This window comes from Lemur catta, chromosome 1, assembly GCF_020740605.2.
Source record: "Lemur catta isolate mLemCat1 chromosome 1, mLemCat1.pri, whole genome shotgun sequence".
Lineage (NCBI taxonomy): Eukaryota > Metazoa > Chordata > Mammalia > Primates > Lemuridae > Lemur > Lemur catta.
Genome location: NC_059128.1, coordinates 169,382,412 through 169,401,186, shown reverse-complemented (window position 1 = coordinate 169,401,186; position 18,775 = coordinate 169,382,412). Strand labels below are relative to the sequence as shown.

The following is an 18,775-nucleotide window of genomic DNA, read 5'->3' as shown; positions in this document are numbered from 1 at the left end:
TTGAAATAATTTAATCCTATAGGCTCATTTAACAGGTGAGAAAACTGAGTGAGTTTGAAAGGTTAAATGCTTCTTGTTATTCACCAGACTGAGATTAGAAACCCAGTTTAGTGAACTTTTTTCTTCAAGTCTACCTTAGTGCTTTATTGCTCAAGATTAGGAATGGAAGATAGCATGAGCATCCAGAAATAATTTTTTTTAAATACCAGTTCTAGGCAAAGCTTTCTAGACAGAGAAGAAGAAATAATTTGGAAGGTGTACCAAAATCAGGAGCTAGAAGGACTATCACATTACAGTCATGTAGAAGAACATAGCATAGCAGAGCAAGGAATAAATAAACTGTTTCTCTACAACAGTAGGGCAATTTTGAATATTCTAAGATTAATTTACAGGCAAGAGGAAGTAAGGGAGGGTTGTAACATGGCATAGCATTTTGAAAGTGGTCATATGTAGACATGATATGGCTGCTTGGGAGGGTCATTTTTATTTCTTAGCATTCATCAAACCTGCCTGCTATGTTTTTTTTTTTTTGAGACAGAGTCTTATTCTGTTGCCTGGGCTAGAGTGCCATGGCGTCAGCTTAGCTCACAGCAACCTGACTCCCTAGGCTCAAGTGATCCTCCTGCCTCAGCCTCCCAAGTAGCTGGGACAACAGGCATGCACCACCCTACCCGGCTAATTTTTTCTATTTTTAGTTGTCTGACTAATTTCTTTCTATTTTTAGTAGAGACAGGGTCTCATACTTGCTGAGGCTTGTCTCCAACTCCTGACCTCAAGCAATCCTCCTGCCTCAGCCTCCCAGAGTGCTGGGATTACAGGTGTGAGCCACCATGCCCAGCCAGCCTGCTTGGTATTAACTTCTTACTGGTTCCTCTGAAAATATGTTTTTTGTTTTAGAGAAACCTAGGATGTAGAAGTGGTCATTTTGTATATTTTAATTCAGTGGTTGTCAGCCTAGTGATTGGTATTGTATTGCATCAGTATCATCTAGGAAGGTTTTTCAGAAAGCATATGTCCATTTATGTCTTCCCCTGGTAAACCAGAATGTGTATATGTAGCATTGGAGTAGAGAGGAAGGTACTAACTATATTTTGGAAAAAACTGCCCAGGTGATTCTTTTTGTGTTAGCTCTCTGTCCACTCCTCTAAAAAGGGATTAAAAAAAGAAAAAAAATCAAACTAAAATCCTCTGTCAAAGACAGGAAGGTAGTTTGGCAAGAGTTTGGTAATCAAGAGAGCTTTGAAATAAGGATGAACTTTAAAATAAGTTTACTTAAAACTGAAACTAAGTTGATGCTTTGGGTAGGAGATATGACAGAATGATGTGTCTCAGAGGAGAACTTGTCCAGTTATCTTTAGGAAAAAATGAAAGGGGTGAATCATATAGGTAGACAGAACTGAAAATTGGGTCGTGAAATACAAGTGCTAATAGAATGAGAAATGGGCTTTTTATTTTAAATTTTTATAAATAAAAAAATCAGTTCAGCAAATATATGGATGTTTGTCATGTGACAGGCTCTAGTCTAGATATATAGTGAGCTAAGTAGGCAAAGGTGTCTGTACTACTGGGAGTTTACATTTCAGTTTGGAGAGGAGAGCACAGTATAAATAATAGTTATGTGTAATTAAGTAAATTAAATGATAGGTGATAAGTACTCTTGTAAAAGAAAAAGTAGAGCAAGGTATGGAGATTGAGAGTGCTGAGAGGCAGAACGTTACAATTTTAAATAAAATAGTGCCATGTTCTGAGTGTTTGTGTCCTTCCAAAATTCACGTGTTGAAATCCTAATCCCCAAGGTGATGGTATTAAGAGATAGGGCCTTTGGGCAGTGATGATTAGATCATGAGAGCAGAGCCCTCATCAATGGGATTAGTTCCCTGGTAAAAGAGGCCTGAGGCCTTTTACAGCTCATGCTTGTAATCCCATCACTTTGGGAGACTGAGGCAGGAAGATAGCTTGAAGCCAGGTGTTCAAGACCAGCCTGGGTAACATAGTAAGACCTCATCTCTACAAAAAATAAAAAAATTAGCCAGATGCCATGGTATGCACTTGTAGTCTGAGCTATTTGGGAGACTGAGATAGGAGGGTTGCTTGAGCCCAGGAGGCTACCGTGAACTGTGATTGTGCCACTGCACTTGAGCCTAGGCGACAAAAAAAAAAAAAAAAAAAGAATTAACCATTCGGTGTAACAGTGGAGGGAGTTAATGATGATCTTGACTAGTTGTTTTGATGGCATGGTGAGGAAAAAGCTTTTTAGGAGTGGGTTTAAAATAGAATGATGAGTGATATCTCAAAGATCAAGTATAGATGACACTTCTCTTAAGACATTTTGCTGTAAACAGGAACAAGGAAATAGTGTGGTATCTAGAGTAGAAAATGGGCTCAAGAAAACGTTTTTTAAAAGAAATTGAAAATATGTTTCTATGCTGATGTGAATGATCCAGTAGAGAAGAAAAAATTCATGTAGGAAAAGATGGAAGAATATAGAAGCAACATTTTGGACAAGGTAACTGGAGGAGAAGCAAAGTATGTGGGTATAGATGCTGGTAGGTGGGTGAATGTGGGGTTTTTAGTTTGTGGGATGTTTTCTGTTGTCTGAATGGAGTGGGAAGCTGAGTGGAGGTGGAAGAATATTTGTTGGAGGATTAAAAAGATTAAATGAGGGTGAAATGGTTGTTAGGACAGTGGGAAAGTAAATCCTCATTATTTAATCTTTTTTGGAGATATATAAAATAGAATGTGAGAATTCCCCTCCACTTTATTATTTCCCTTCTTTCCTAAGGGTAACCATTGTTAATGGTTTTCTCAGTATTCTTCTATATCCCTTTTCCTAGCTACTTTAAAAATATACACATACATATGATTGAAAAGGAAATGTTATTGGGCTTTGTAGTGGGTTGAATAGTGGCCCTCAAAATATATGTCCAAGTCCTAACTGTTGGAACCTGTGAATGTGACATTTAAACAGAGTCTTTGCAGACTTAATTATGTCAGTATGAGATCATCTGGGATTAGAGTGACCCTTAAATCCAGTGACAAGTTTCCTTAGAAGAAGAGAGACGATGTAGAGAAGCAAGCCATTTGAAGCACTGGATACAGGGAGAAGACAATGTGAAGATGAAAGCAGAGATTGCACTTATGCAGGTCACAAGTCAAGGAGCACTTGGTGCCACTAGATGCTGAAAGACAGAAGGAAGGATTGTTCTCTTAGAGTTTTTGGAGGGAGTAGGGCTCTGCTGAAACCTTGATTTTTGGACTTCTGGCCTCCAGAACTCTGAGAGAATAAATTTCTATTGCATGCATTGGTAGTAATTTGTTACGGCAGCCCAAGAAAACTAATAAAAGGCCCAAACTATACATATTCTAACTTTTTAACTTTTATTGTAAGCATCTTGTTACTGTGTATGAGTAGACTTTGTTCTTTTATAACAACTGCATAGTATAGTATTTCCATAGGATGGATCTACTATGCACAAGAGATCCATATGTGGTATAGTATGGACATTTAGCTTATTTCTAATTTCTGATTTTTCAGAAGACATTTTTAGATCTTTGTTGTTCAAGTGTATTTCTGTATGTTAGATTCTTAGGTGGAGTATTGTTGATAGATTTTGCCTTAGTTGCCTTCCTAAAAGACTATTTTAATTTATACCTCCACCTTCAGGTTGAGTGTTGCCAACACTGAATATTATGAATCTTTAGTTTCTTTTATCTGATGGGTGAGAAATAGTATACTACTATTTTGTTTTGCTTTTCTCTAATTGCTAGTGGAATTAAATATTTTGTCATACTTGACCATTTATAATTTCCTAAAAATGAAACTCTTTTAAAAAAGAAAATAGCAAAGTTTAATAAACCTAGTAAGTGCATTTTTAGTAAACAAATGTACAATTTGAGTTTTAGTTGCGGTTGACAGTTATCTTTTGTTAGTTTAATCAAATTTAAGAATAAACCTACCAAACATAAAATGTAAAAAAAAGATAAAGGCTTTGCTATCTTTGAAGACAAAGGTCAAAGCTTGTGAATGTAGTTTGACTTGTTGAACTTAAAATACAGGTAGTCTTGCATATTAGGAAATTGCTTAACTTGCAGAAAACTGGTACTTTATGATCATTAGAAAACCAATTTTGTCATAAACTGCGACTCTTACCACATAAATCTTGAGTTCCAGATATAACTTCTCAAACTGCTTTTCTTTGCCTAGATTTCTGATTTGTTTTTTTGTTTTGTTTTTTTTTTTTGAGACAGAGTCTCACTCTGTTGCCTGGCTAGAGTGAGTGCCGTGGCGTCAGCTTAGCTCACAGCAACCTCAAACTCCTGGGCTTAAGCGATCCTACTGCCTCAGCCTCCCGAGTAGCTGGGACTACAGGCATGCGCCACCATGCCCAACTAATTTTTTCTATATATATTTTTAGTTGTCCAGATAATTTCTTTCTATTTTTAGTAGAGACGGGGTTTCGCTCAGGCTGGTCTCGAACTCCTGACCTTGAGCGATCCACCGCCTCGGCCTCCCAGAGTGCTAGGATTACAGGCGTGAGCCACCGCGCCTGGCCTGATTTGTTTTTTCATATTCCAGACTCAACTTGTGCATGTGTATGTGTGTGTGCATGTTTAGATTTAATGCCTGAAAGATAACCTTTTATCTTTTACTCCCAACTTTGGAAAATTGCCCTTTGTATTTTCTCCAGAAAAATTATGGCTGGCTTTTTATGAAGGTAGAGATGTAAATCATGATTTGGACCTTTTGTAATAAAAATTCTGATCTTGTGAAAAATCAGAGAAAGCATCATGATGATCTTAATTATTGAAGTTAGATATATTCAGTGCATCTTAGATTGTTTCAAATGAAGATTAATCAAAGAAGACTTATTTTGCTCCTTTAATTATACATAGATTCAACAGAAAGTATAGTTAGTGAATTGAATTGCCATTTGATTCCCACTCTGAAATTATGTAATGAATTACTTAATCAAGACACTTATATATGAACTACCCCTTCTAACACTGAAGATTTGATTCATCCTTTAAATAAGTCTCCTACTGTGATGATAGACTAATGTCTGCTGATTTTCATAGGTCTGTGAAAGATGGCCCAGATTCAGTGTGCTCTTTGAAGTTATTCTTCTAATATATTGATTTAATTTAGAGTACTCTCTAAGTTTTGTGAATTTTGTTCAAATCTTGAAAAATTTTTATATCTTTATTTCTCTTTTTCTCATGTCTGCCCAGAGGAGATAGGGTACAAAATGACAAATTGTTATAAAGTTAAGACAGGCAAATAGCAGTTTGGAAATGCTGCATCATAGGCAAGTCAACAGCATTTAGCAATGAACGTGAACAAATGAGTTAGCCTTTGAAATTCTTGTTTTCAAGAATGTGAAACATAGTTATGAAGGACACTGAAAAACGTTGAAGAAAGTGAAGAGCATCAAGCCAATATAGTCAAGCGATGATGAGCAAATAGAGTTGACTGATTCTTCAGATAGGAATAATATTTGATTGTGGTTAAACAATCACAAGGAATCCTTAAGTATTTGAATAAAGCAGTGATCTCAGCGAAGGCATTTTCTCCTTATAAAATTAGGCTAGTGAAACATTAGAGGAAGACATTCTTAATAGGAGCAAAAGATGGTTCAATCTCTCCAGTACGACAACTGGTTAGCAAATCGAAAGGCTGTGAAAACTATAAGCACACCAGTACACAAATGTCAAAGTATTTTCCAAACAGGGTAGCTCAGATCTGTTCAGATGTTTAATGTGAACAAAATAGGAAACAATTTCTTGATTCTTCATTATAAAGCAGGCATGTTGAATTGTTAGATATAAAGCTCAGCAATAAAGATTTTTGCCTAAGAATCTCCATGGGAACAGCATCTCTGACAGCATTTGTTATTCTCAAATGATCCTGCACAACAGATTTTTGGAAAGAGGAACCCCAATTTTACAGGTGACTGTACACAGTGCTTGATTTCCTATGCTTTTATATAGGTTAAAATAATAGGAAAATAAGAAGGTGTGTTTTCTTTCTTTTTTTTTTTTACAAGCTTATTTACCAATTTATGATATGAAATAGGATTTTGTCTTTACTAATAAAATTCCTATCTTTTCTTTGCTCTGAATTGTAATTGTGTTTTTATATATTCCCAAATAAAATGTTTTGCTTAGAGATTCATCTCTATACTTTATTTGGTTTTGATATACCTGGTGTCACAAGTGGAATCCAAGGTGAGCTCACCTGTAGAGATTTGATGGCCCTAGGGACTACCTCCTCCTTGAACCCCCCTCTTCTGTGTGTTGCCTTTTTTTTGCCTGGTGAGTCTCTCTCTAAGATTGAACTCCCATTTCTTGTGGTCTGAATTCTCCAGTTTTACCTGGGATTCGATTTCTGAGGGGTTTTTCCCCTCTTGTTTGTGTGAGGGGGTTTCCCTCTCCTCTTTATGAGAGACCTTTTGCGTCCTGTCAAAGAAGGGTTTGATGTCCTTTCTGGTGAGTATGTACTCTTTGCTCACTAGGTTTTTATTTTGGTTTCTGTGTATTCATCATTAAAGCAAGGCACCTAGATAAATTTATTTACAAAATGGGCTCTCAAAGTTCAATGGCATACCAAGGTAAGCCCCCATTGGGGATTCCAGCTGGGATATTTTTAAGTATTATGGTCCATCATCACATGGACCAGTTTTACTAAAGATAACTTAGGATTATAATGGCCTTCCTATGGTTCTTTTGACCTTCCTAAACTTGTTTTTTCTCAGAAACAATTAGAAGGCCACAGCCACAAAATGAAATAAAACAATCTAAATGGGACATATACCTTAATTTGTGTCTGAGGCATCTAAATGCATTCAAGAATCAAAATTCGCCTTGCTCGAAAATATTGTCTCTAAGTTACCTGACACAAAAAATAAAAGGAGATAAAGGCCTTAAAAGCTCGATCTTTTTGTTTCTCAGGCACCAGTTACTGTTTCTTTTCTCTACTTTCCAAACTTCCCCCTTTTTGTGGTTATTTTTTTTTTTTTTACTTTCAGAAACTTTCTTTTTGTGATAATTCTTCCCCTCTTATTCCTCCTCCTCCTGCTTTCCAACTTCAGCCTATAAAAACTTGTCCCTTTAAGGTTAGGCCCTCTAATGATACTTGGCTATAGCCAAGGAATTTTGTAAGGTTACTGAGGTCGCTTATTGTTCTGATGATGAATTTTACATTACATTTCAAGCTTACCAGCCTGGCTTCTTTGATCTTTACCAACTTGTCCACATGCATTTGGGAGAAGGCCAGGCCCAACACTGAATGGCAAAAGCTTATTGGACCCAGCCCCAACAGGATTTAGGGAAACTTGTCCCCTCTTCCCCAGAATCTTCCCTACAATATGGGAATAGTCTATACGACTACTAAAAAAATCTTACATAAGGCCCCCCCTTGAAGCATTTCCTAAACCCATAGATTGGAATAAAATTCAACCTTATAGCCGGGCGTGGTGGCTCGCGCCTGTAATCCTAACACTCTGGGAGGCTGAGGCTGGCGGATTGTTTGAGCTCAGGAGTTCAAGACCAGCCTGAGCAAGAGCAAGACCCCGTCTCTACTAAACATAGAAAAAAAATTATACGGACAGCTAAAAACATATATATATATATAGAAAAAATTAGCCGGGCATGGTGGTACATGCCTGTAGTCCCAGCTACTCGGGAGGCTGAGGCAGGAGGATTGCTCGAGCTCAGGAGTTTGAGGTTCCTGTGAGCTAGGCTGACAACACAGCACTCTATCCCGGGCAACAGAGTGAGACTCTGTCTCAAAAAAAAAAAAAATTCAACCTTGTACCCAGAAGCCAAATGAACCAATGCATAACCATTATACCAGAGTCCAGATTGTATTCAGAGAAAACACTGGCCTTCCCATGGATCTTGACTTTACTATAGTCGCCCTTAAGTCTGTTAATGGTCTCTTTCAAGAACTTTCTGAGTTAAAAGTGCTTGCCTGGAGTGGTAGACTATACCAACCCCTGGCCTTGTTAATTTCATAAATCAGTTGGCTCACACCCTACAAAAAAAAAAAAACAACCAATAAAAAGAAGGCTACTAATAAACCTCCAATTATGACAGATAAATGCTCCCAGAGAAAACATTTGAGTTTCACAATTCTAATCGACAAAAGCTACCTCCTGATGTCTGTCTTTATTGTAAACAGTCTGGCCGCTGAAAGAAGAACTATTATAAACTTTAGCCATCTGAACAGTCTTCTTCACTTCTCCTTCCTAATGAAGGGGCTCCGAGAACATCTAGGGGCTTTTTCCAGTCTTTTCTCTTAATCACTTTAGGGAAACCATTCTTCAAATTAGCAATGAAATCCTGACTATTCATTGTCAATCATGACTACCCTGTTGGTGCTCAACCCCACCAATCTCAACCAGCTCTGCCTTGGAATAATAAAAAGATTCCAATGGTAGGAGTTTGTAATAAACCATTGACAGATTTTCTGTCCTGGCTCATTATTTTTCACCTTGGGCATTTACAGGATACCCATTGCTTCTTACTGGTAAAATCTGCTTCAGCTCATTTATTGGGACAAGTCTTTTTTTTTCTATTTCTTTTCTTTTTTTTTCCCCTCCCTCCTTCAGGACAAGTCTTTTTTTTTAAAAAAAAAAAATACCATGGTGACATCTCTTTCTCCTAGAAGGGAGAAATAATTTTGTCTTTTTAAACCCTGGGTAGCAGTGCTCTATTCCTGGAGGTACTGCAATACCAGGTGGGATGTGTGGAGTGGATGGAGCAAGCTCCTGTTTCATTTCCCTACTGTAAGAATCCATTTACTATATTGTCCTTGAATAGAGGACATGTCAGATATTAAACTGATAAGAACAGATACTACGTATGATCTTAGTAAAAAGGCTGAGAAGTGATAATTTTAGAGTTTGATAAACCCCATGGTCCACTGGATTCTACCAGTGATGTCCTGCTCATTTTTTATGCTGTCTTACACACTAGAGACATCTCTGCTGGTTCTCAAATGCCCTATTGAAACAGATATCTGTCTCTTTATGGGCCACATCATCAATAAACATTGGTAGAATCCACCCACAATCAAAATCCAAATTGATCCAACCAAGTGCTTGCCTAATATTAAATAATATCCCTTGAGCCAGTCTGCCTTACAAGACGTTAGACCGATTGTTTAAGAATACACAACTCCAGGCTTAATAATTTCTTATACTCCAGCCCCTGGAATTCTCCCATTCTCCCAATAAAGAAACCCAGTGATTGAAGATAAACATTTGTTCAGGATCTCTGTGCTGTAAATAATATTGTTATTAATACATCCTCTCATCCTATATTCTCAAATCCACATACCTTGATGACTGGCATATCAACTGATAGTAAATTTTTCACTGTAAATGACCTCTGTAGTGCCTTCAATATCCTTGTTGGTCATGCCAATCAGTATCTAATCGCCTGCACCTGGGAAGGACAACCGTATCCTTGGACTGTATGCCTCAGGGTTATACTGAAAGTCCTTTCCATTTCTCTCAAATTCTGAAGACTAACTTAGAAGATGTAAGCTTTCCCAAAGGCACGTCCTTAAAACAGTATGTAGATGACTGACTTCTCTGTCTCTCTCACTGCAGCTTGGGAGGAAGACAGGGTTGATTTATTGAAACTTCCAGCCACAAAAGGTCATAAGATTTCTAAAGAAAAGTTGCTAACACTTATGACCCAAGTTAAATATTTGGGTCATTTGATTTTTGAAACAGGACTACACTTGGACCCTGAATGGATCCAGGGTATCTTGCAGTTCCTTAAACCCAAAACTAAATAGCAACTTTGAGGGTTTGTTAGACTTGGATACTGCTATAACTGGATACCAAACTTTTCTTTGGTTGACCAACCCCCTGCACACCCTACTTAATATTAAAGAAGAATCTAAAGATAATGGGCCAGGCATGGTAGCTCACACCTGTAATCCTAGCACTCTGGGAGGCCAAGACGGGAGATCGCTTGAGGTCAGGAACTTGAGACCAGCCTGAGCAGGAGTAAGACCTCGTCTCTACCAAAAATAGAAAAAAATTAGTGGAGTGTGGTGGTGTGTGCCTGTAGTCCCAGCTACTCAGGAGGCTGAAGCAGAAGGATGATTCAGCCCAGGAGTTGGAGGTTGCAGTGAGCTATGACACCACTGCATTCTACCTGGGGAAACAGAGCGAGACTCTGTCTCAAAAAAATAAAAAAAAAATAAAAAACCTAAATAAATAAAAATAAAGTAAGTAAATAAAAATAAAGATAATACATTTAATAAATTTTGAAAAGGACTTTAAAATTCCCCTGCCTTGAGATACCCTAGCTATCAACTCCCTTTCTTTCTGTTTATGAAAAGAAAGGAAATGCCTTGGGTGTCCCAACTCAAAACCATGAAGGTCAGCATTGTCCCATCAGATATTAGAGCCAACAAATGGACCCAGTAGCTCAAAGATTACCTCCCTGGTTGAGAACTATCCCAGTTACTGCCCTACTAGCTAGATCCACTAAAGAAATTGTTGTGGGATCTCCTTTAACCACTTTTGGTTCACACTATCAGAGCTCTTCTAAATTCACAACACTTACTATACCTCAGGTTCACTTATACCTCTCTGTCAGTAGTCTTACCTTTTATGAACTTCTTCTGTTAACTCTTCTTCAACATAGCTCTTTCTTGGTGTAACAGTCTTAATCCTGCTACTCTTACCCTTCCTTCAACATGAGCCCCCCACCCACTACAATGACTGTTTGACTGTTTTGACTTCATTAGATGATGCTAAATTATAATGGTTTACAGATGGATCATATTTAAAGGATGACACTAGTAAATAGTATGCAGAATATGCAGTTACTACTTCTTTGGGGGTTATTGAAGCAACCTTACCTGAGCTTCGTACTTATGCCTAACATGCTGAACATTGCACCCTTACACAGGCTTGCCTCCTCACTAAAGGAAAATCAGCTAATACATATACAGGCAATAGGTATGCCTTTGGGGTTACTCATGATTTTGAACTGTTATAGAAGCAAAGGGTTTTCCTCACTTCCACTGGAGGAGTGGATCCTCTGTATGAGACTTACCGGATGTCATCCATTTACCAGCTATTTTGGCTAATATCAGAATTTCTGGACATTCGAGGTTAAATTCTATGGAGTCTAGGGGAAATCACCTTGCTGATAATTCTTTAAGAAATGCTGCTATTAAAGCTTCAATCAATCAAATCTCTGTCATGGTCCCACCAAAAGAGCCTTCAAAAGGTGATTTAAGAACAATTACCAAAGATGTACAAAATTAGGATCCAGAAGCTGAAAAATAAAATTGGAAAAATTATGGCTGCTGGTTTGATGATAAAACTATGATTTGGACCTGATAACAAACCAGTTCTTCCAAATTCAATAAAATATCTGCTGCTAACTATAGTACATAATTTGACTCCTTGGAGAACTGCCAAATTAATTTCCTTTATAAAACTATTGGTAGGGCAACATAACAAAATAAAACCTGCCAAAATTGCTTATTTGGCTTGTGCCACCTGTCTTAAATTTAATCCAGTAAAAGCTGTACACACTGTGTCTGGACATTTTAATTTATCAAATAGGCCATTCAGGTTTGATAAATGAATTTTGTCTAACTACCTCCTTCCCATGGGTATACATATGTATTGGTTATGATCTGTATATTTTCCCATTGCATGGGAGTTTTTCCTTATAGACAAGCCACAGCTTCTGCTGTGTCCAAAATTCTTCTAGAGAAAATTATTCCCATTTGAGGAACTCCCTTTGAATTTCGTAGTGACCAGGGAATCCACTTTACTGGCCATGTATTAGGTCATTAAATACGAAATGTCCGAATTTCAGTCAAAAGTGTAGATTATTATATCTCAAACAAGAAGCAGTACAATTAATCAAAGTATACTCCTAAACTGTCCACACAGTTTTGCTGTCTTAACAGTAGCTTATTTATGCCAGCAACAAAGAAGCCTGCAGAGCCAGTAGAGATGAAAGTGCAAAAGGCATTTTCCATGGCCTGTTGAGAATTGACTGTTTTTCCTTGCAAGGAGTGGTCCAAAGCGTGGAAGAAATGGTAGTCAGTTGGTCCAAGGTCTGGTGAATATGGTGGATGACAGAGAGTTTCCAAGTCCAGCCTCTGTAGTTTGAGCAGAATTGTTTGTGCTACATGTGGTCAAGCATTGTCTTGCAAGAGGATTGGCCTGTCTCTGTTGACCAATCTTGGCTGCCTAATCTCAGGCATCCTCATCATTTTATCTAGTTGGTTGCAGTAGACATCTGCCGTAACCGATTGACCAGATTTCATGAAGCTGTAACAGATAATACCAGCACTGCACCACCAAACAGACAGCATTAGCTTTTTTTTTGATGAATATTCAGTTTTGGACTATGTTTCGACACTTCATCTTTATCTAACCATTGTGCTGAACCCTTGGGATTATCTAAAAGAATCAATTTTTCATCACATGTAACAATACAGTGTAGAAATTGTTCACCTTTATTTCACGACAGCAAAGAAAGGCGAGCTTCTGATGCTTACTTCATGTTTGATGTTTATTTCATGTGGTACCCATCTATCCAGCTTCCTTACCTTGCTGACTTGTTTCCAGTGGTCCAATATTGTTAGAATAGTAACATCAAACCTTGCTGCTAATTCACATGTAGGTTAAGATGGATTTGCTGCCACTACAGCTCTCAGCTCATCGTTATCCACCTTGGTCTCAGGTCGCCCACGTGGTTCATTTTCAAAATTAAAATCATCAGAATGGAACTTCTCAAACCATCAACATACTGTGCATTCATTAGCCACAACCTTCCCAAAAACTTCTTTGATTTTTTGAGCCATTAGCGCTTCATTGTTTCCACGTCGGAACTCATATTTAAAAAACAACAGTTTTTTTACTTATCCATGGTTTCACAAAAATTTGTCTTAAAAAAAATGTGGAAAATAATCACAAGCCAAAACATGTGTTTGAATGAATGAGGATGTACCTTCACAACAACAACAAAAACAACCCAAGAAGTGTCAAAGTGCAATGTCAGAGGTATCAAGTGTCAGTACTTAAGGAAATCGGACATTCCATACTTAATAACCTGATAGTTCTGCCTTTTATATTTAGATCTTTGTGTTGAGTAAGTTTTGTGAAAAGTGTAATGTCTTTGTCTAGATTCATTTTTTTTGTTGCCTGTGAATGTCCAGTCATTCCAGCATTATTACTTGAAAAAACTGTGTTTTTTCCATCGTATTGCCTTTGCTCCTTTGCCAAAGATCAGTTGAATATATTTTTGTGTGTGTGTTTCTGGACTCTGTGTTCTGTTCCATTGATCTGTTTGTTCTTTTGCCAATCCCACATGGTGTTGATTCCTGTAGATTTGTAAGTCTTGAAGTTGGTAGTGTTAGTTTTCTGACTTTGTTTTACTCCTTCAGTGTTGTGTTGGCTTTTGTCATTGGTCTGTCTGTATAAACCAGGATCTGTTTGTTAATATTTACAAAATAATGTACTGGAATTTTAATTGGGATTGTGTGGAATCTATAGATGAAATTGGGAAGAACATCTTGATAATGTTGAGTCTTCCTATCCACAGACACACAGTGTGAGTCTATTTACTTAGTTCTTTGATTTATTTAATCAGAGTTTTGTACTTTTTCTCATACAGACAGATCTTGTATATGTTTTGTTAGATTTGTACTTAAGCGTTTCATATTTTACACTGCTAATGTAAATGGTATTGAGTTTTTAATTTCAAATTCCACTTGTTCATTGCTGGAATATTAGGAAAGCAATTGACTTTTGTAATTAACTTTGCTATAATGACTTTTTAGTTCAAGGAGTTTTTTTTGGTCCATTATTTCAGATTTTCTGCTTGACAGTCATGTCATCTGGGAACAGAGGCAGTTTGATTTCTTCCTTCCCACTCTGTATACCCTTTATTAAAATTTTTTTTTTTGGTCTTACTTAATTAGCTAGGACTATTGTTGAAAAGGAGTGTTGAGAAGTAACATCCTTGCTTTGTTCCTGATCTTGGTGGAAAAGGTTCCAGTTTCTCACCATTAAGTATGATATACAATGTTAGCTGTAGGTTTTTTTAAAAAAATAGGAGTAAAATTTTCCATCTTAATCTTTTTTAAATGTACAGTTTAGTAGTATTTAAGTATAATACATTCACATTGTTGTGTGACCAATCTCTAGAACTCTTTATTTTGCAAAAGTGAAACTCTGTACCTGTAAAACATTAACTCCCTCTCCCTGCAGCCCCTGGCAGTGACCATTCTATTTTCTGTCTCTGAATTTTACTGCTCTACTCTAGGTACCTCATTTAAATGGAACCATACTATTTATACATTTGTGTCTGGCTTGTTTCACTTAACATAATGTCTTCAAGGTTCATCCATATTGTAGGATGTGTTAGAATTTCCTTCCTTTTTAAGGCTGAATAATATTCCATTTTATGTGTATATATGTATTCCATTTTATGTATATATACCACATTCTTACCCAACAAAGTGGTGAACACGTGGGTTGCTTCCACCTTTTGGCTATTGTGAATAATGCTGCTGTGAATATGGGTGTACAAATATCTCTTCGAGACCCTGTTTTCAAGTCTTTTGGGTATATACTGAGAGGTGGAGTTGTTGGATCATTGGTGTCATCTTTAAATTCTTTTGGCAACATTTGCAGTTTTCAGTTTACACGTCTTTTGCCTCCTTGGTTGAGTTTATTCCTAACTATTTTATTGTTTTTTATGATATCGTAAATGAAATTTTTTCCTAATTTCATTTTCTAATTGTTCATATTTAGTGTATGGAAACACAGCTATTGATTGGTGATTTTGTGTCCTACAACTTTGCTGGATTTGTTTATTAGTTCTGCAATTTTTCTTGTGTGAAATTTTTTCTACATATAAGATCATGTTATCTGCAAATAGAGATAGTTTTATTTTTTCCTTTCCAATTTGGATGCCTTTTATTTTATTTTCCTGCTTAATTGTTTTTGGCTAGGACTTCCAATACTATGTCGAATAGAAATGGTGAATTTTGGGCATCCTTGCCCTATTCCAGATCTTAGCAGACCTTTCAGTCTTTCCCCATTGAGTATAATGTTAGCTGTGGGTTTTTCATTTATCACTTTTTTTTATGTTGAGGAAATTCCCTTCTGTTTGTAGTTTGTTGAGTGTTTTTATCATAGAAGGATGTTGGATTTTGTCAGATGCTTTTTGTGCGTTGAGATGATCATGTGATTTTTTTTCTCCCTTTTTTGTTAATCTGGTATTAATTTTTGTATTTTGGATCATCTTTGCATTTGAGGAATGAATCTCACTTGGTTATGGTGTATGATCTTTTTAACATGCTCTTGAGTTCACTTTGCTAGTGTTCAGTCTTGAAACATTTTAAAGAATAGTTATATTTTTTATATAATGCCAATTTTAATAAATGGTAGGGGCTATATTCATTTTATAGATAGTTTGTATAGCCTGGTATTTCACTTTTTTTTTTATAACCTTATGCTTCTGTACTACTTTGTTTGGATTATGCCTGAGTTAAGGGAGTGTATTGTTCTGTAAGGCTACAGGCAGATCTATAATATAATTTGTGGGTTTAATTTCACATATTAAAGCTGCTCATTTAAGTCATACCATTAAATATTGACAGTTGTTTGATACCATTTTCAATTCTAGTATAAAATACATATTCTGCAACTAGGGCACAGGTAAATTGTCATTTGTAGTACTTGTGAACCATAACTCTCAGATTAAAAGTAATTTTAGTCAGAGATAATACCATAACAACTTCAAATGATTATATTTTCCTCAGTGAAATTCAGTTGATGTTTCATATATATACATATGTATATATATGTAGTCAGCTCTTCATATCTGTGGTTTCTGTGTCAGTGGATTCAACCAACCGTGGATTGAAAATATTTGGGGAAAAAATGGACAGTTGTGTCTTTATTGAACATGTACAGACTTTATTTCACTTAACATTATTTCCTAAACAGTACAACTATTTATATAGCATTTATATTGTATTCAGTATCATAAGGAATCTAAAAATGATTTAAAGTGTACAGAAGAATGTGCATAGGTTATTTTCAAACACTACACCATTTTATATAAGGGACTTCAGCATCTGTGGATTTTGATATTGTGGAAGTGGGGAGGTTTTGGAATCAATCCCCCATGGATATTGAGGAATGACTGCATATATATATATGTGTGTGTGTGTGTATATATATATACACACACACAGACACACACTTTTATACATATACATATATAATACATACATACATAATACATACATAAATTATAAATATTTCCTTTATATGTATTTATTTACCACTAGTTAAAATTTTTTGGTATTATAACATTCAACAATTGGTTTTCTTCTCTCGTTATATATAAATGTAAGTCTTTTATCCTTATCTTGGACAAACTTTATATGTTGATGTGTCTGCTTAAAATTTAAAAGTATTTTGTTTATAATTTTACATGAAAACATAAATGAGGATTTATCACTTTAGTGCCATCTTTTTGGCTTGGCTCTCACCTTTCCTTCCCACTGCATCAGAACTACCTCCTTTCCCCTCCCCAAATTCATGTAAATAGATAGTATTACATACTACTCTGTATTTTTCTCTCTGCTCATATAATCTTTCAGTTATTTATATTCCTACTTGGATATATAGGCTTTTTGTGATGATTTAAAAAAGGGGATTGCTATACATACTTCTTTGCAACTTTTAAACTAATTACGTCTTGGAGGGAATTTCCCCATCTAAGGTGTAGTCTAATTTATTCTTTTCATGACTCCATAATGAATACTTCATGTTGTGTTGTATAAAATTTATTTAGCCATTCCAACATTTATAGAAATATACTCCATTTCCAGTTCTTTGTTATTTTAAACAATGTTGCATCTTTTAATATAAGTCCTTACTTTGGGATGCTTTCTTTTCCCATGGGATAGATTTCCAGGAGTAAAATTGCTGGGTTAAAGGGTTTTTATATTTTTTATTTCAGTAGATGTGCCAAATTGCTTTTCCACCAGCAATGTGTGAGAATTCTTTCTTTTACATTCTTTTACATCCCTGCCAGCAATAGTTATTGCTTTTTAAAAGTTTGCCAGCCAAATAGGTATAACATTATGTCTCATCTTTGCTTTTAATTTCCTTGGCAGTTGTGAATTTGAACATTTTTTCCTTGTATTTGGAGACTTTTGGTTCTACTCTTTTTTGAACTAGTTTTTGCTCTCCCTTGTTCAAATACAGTTTGTCCAAATTTTATTTGAGTTTTTTGTCTTTCTCATATTACAAAAGCTCATTGTGTGTTAAAAACATTACCTGTGTTGCAAATGTTTTTTTTTATTTTTCCCCAGGTACAAAAACTTAGTTTTTAAATATGAATTTCTGTATAGTTTCTGGTTTTGAGTAGTGAAGACATTATCCAGACTCTTTTCCTATAAGGTTTTTATTTTTTACAATTCACATTCACGTTCATCTTCAGTTTCTTTTTGTATGTTGGATACCATTACGGTATCTACTTTTTCTTCTAGAAGATTACCAGCACTTAAAAAAAAGTAACAGCCATCTATTTCCCACTGACTTGAGTGATTGTCTGATTTTATTTAAAAATTTCATATTTGTGGAGATTTTTTTCTAAGTTGGGTACTATTTTGTGTATATATTCATCTGTTCCTATATTAATACTATATTGACTTATTTTCTGTGACATTCTAATATGTTTTGTTGTTTGAAGCAGTTTCCAACTTACTCTTTTTCACTGTTGGCTGTTCTGCAGCATTTGTTCTTATATAAAAGCTTGATCATTTTTTCCTTAAATGTAACAAAATAAAAATCCTTTGGATTCTAATTTGAATTACATGAAATTAATGAATTAATGTAGGGGACAGTTGACACTTCTATGATAGTGCTTTACAAATAATATGAAAATGTTTATGCCTTTTTATAAGAATGTATAGTTTTTTATATTAGTGCCAACTTACTAAACTTATTCAAAAGTCTTATATAGGCACTGTTACTGTTGAGAATTATTTTAATCTCACTTCCATTTCTAAGATTATTGTCTCAGTTCATGCAGGCTTCTATAACAAAATACCTTAGACTATGTAATTTATAAGCAACAGAAATTTATTTATGTTCTGGATGCTGGGAAGTCCAAGATCAAGGTGCCAGCATATTTGGTGTCTGGTGAGGGCTTGCTCTCTGTTTCAAAGATGATACTGCCTTGCTGTGTCCTCACATGGCGGATGGGGCAAGGCAGCTCTCTTCGACATTTTTTATAAGACCATAATTCCATTCATGAGGGTGGAGCCCACATGCCTAAATTACTTCTCAAAAGGCTCTACCTTTTAAGTACTTTTACATAGGGTATTTAGGTTCCAACTAATAAAATTTGGATGTTACCAATATTTAGACCATAGCAATTACTGTTTCTCCAGTAGAAAAAGCTATTGATTTTTGTATGTAGTCATGTGCCATATAATAACGTTTTGGTCACTGATGGACCACAATCAGTGGTCCCATAAATGATGGTGGTCCCATCAGATTATAATGGAGCTGAAAAATTCCTGTGGCCTAGTGATGTAGCTGTCATGATGTCACAGTGCAATGTATTGCTCACATGTTTGTGGTGATGCTGGTGTAAAGAAACCTACTGCGCTATCAGTCCTATAAAAGTATAGCACATACAATTATGTATGGTGTATAATACTTGATAATGACAATAAATGACTATGTTATTGGTT

The 18,775-nt window shown here is 35.9% G+C and overlaps 1 protein-coding gene and 1 non-coding gene across 2 annotated transcripts in view; one reads left to right on the top strand and one right to left on the bottom strand.

Annotated features, from left to right (window-relative positions):
• STAG1 (stromal antigen 1) overlaps nucleotides 1-18,775 on the top strand; it is a 342,007-nt gene that overhangs the window by 38,460 nt on the left and 284,772 nt on the right. The window lies entirely within an intron of this gene.
• LOC123631000 lies at nucleotides 8,701-8,892 on the bottom strand. Its single transcript, XR_006732908.1, has one exon. It is a non-coding gene; the product is annotated as a U2 spliceosomal RNA (small nuclear RNA).